Source organism: Priapulus caudatus, unplaced genomic scaffold (assembly GCF_000485595.1).
Source record: "Priapulus caudatus unplaced genomic scaffold, Priapulus_caudatus-5.0.1 Scaffold1421, whole genome shotgun sequence".
Classification (NCBI taxonomy): Eukaryota; Metazoa; Priapulida; class Priapulimorpha; order Priapulimorphida; family Priapulidae; genus Priapulus; species Priapulus caudatus.
This window is the reverse complement of record NW_014578482.1, coordinates 28794-30211: the sequence shown is the minus strand read 5'-3', so window position 1 is coordinate 30211 and position 1418 is coordinate 28794.

The following is a 1418-nucleotide window of genomic DNA, read 5'->3' as shown; positions in this document are numbered from 1 at the left end:
TGTGTGTGTGTGTGTGTGTGTGTGTGTGTGTGTGTGTGTGTGTGTGTGTGTGTGTGTGTCTGTACGTGCGTGCGTGCGTGCGTGCGTGTGCGTGCGTGCGTGCGTGTGTGTGACGTGTGTGCGTGTGTGTCACTGAATTAAACGTCCCATGTCTGAAATCTCTCTAATAATCTGGATTACATTGGCACATGTACGGTATATATCTACCAAAATAAAATAATACAATTAATTGCTATATTCTGTTGATATATCATGCATTCAAAACAGAGAAAACATACTCAGCAATGGTTTGCAGCGATAAATCCCTGTTTTAATACTTTATACGCACTATCGAATGTGCTACACGATTAATTACGCTTCATTACACGGTTAATTGACGTCAGCGGCGTACACGTGTAGTAATGTACGTGGCAAACTACGAAACTGCGCTTAGAAATGACGTCAGCGCCATCTTTTGGTCAAATTGTGTTTTACTGCAAAATCAAGACACACGGGATACGAAGTATTGTATTATCCGACCGCCATTTTCCATAGCGTGTTTGTGTGTTGTTATACGCTGAGTGTTGTCGACGTTTAACTTTAAGCATTTCAGTCGTCATTAAGCCATAGAAATGCACTTTTAACAACATAGTGTAGACTATTATGCGAGATTGGTAACCGTAGCGCGTAAGAAGGTAAGCAGATAATTCAAAGACGGTGGTAAGTCCAAAAGTGTTCGTCTCAATGATCGTGATCAGTCCCACAAGGCACTTGGAGCGTTTCAATAAAATATAATGCTAAATAAATACGAAATCTATTTACTACCAAAGTCTTAATGTATTTCTACTCTCTTTCACCTATTATTGCCGACAATTTCCTGTAAATGCCGTCCAAATACTCATCTGAAACACGGCTCAAGGACATCATGCTCATGTCCATCATCCTTGAACCCAGATTCAGATTCATTTTATTTTGCACTTTTCATTCATTTGTACAGATACCCAACAACCCAACACACGTGACACTGTCACACGCTGGCCGCCGCACACTAGCGACTGCACACTGACACATAAATATATAGCAGGTAGGAAAGCGTGCTGCCAAAATTTGCTCAGCGCTCGCTTCATTTCATACGCGAAATTTATACGCGTGCTTGATTCTCGCGTTCGCTCCCGTTGCGCAGTTTATGTAAATACTAAATGGCTGCAAGTACACGGCTATAGGCGGCGCACTGCATTTTGGGAAACTACCACGCTGCTTTCCAACTCCCGTACAAGCCCCGTCAAAGCCGCCAGTGGAGCGTTGCAAAAACGTAGCAGCGTTGTGGCGCAAAAATGAGGTCACGATGAGCGCTGGTGGGTTTTTCCTGATTCCGACAGGTATTTACATAAACTGCGCAACGGGAGCGAACGCGAGAATCAAGCACGCGTATAAATGTC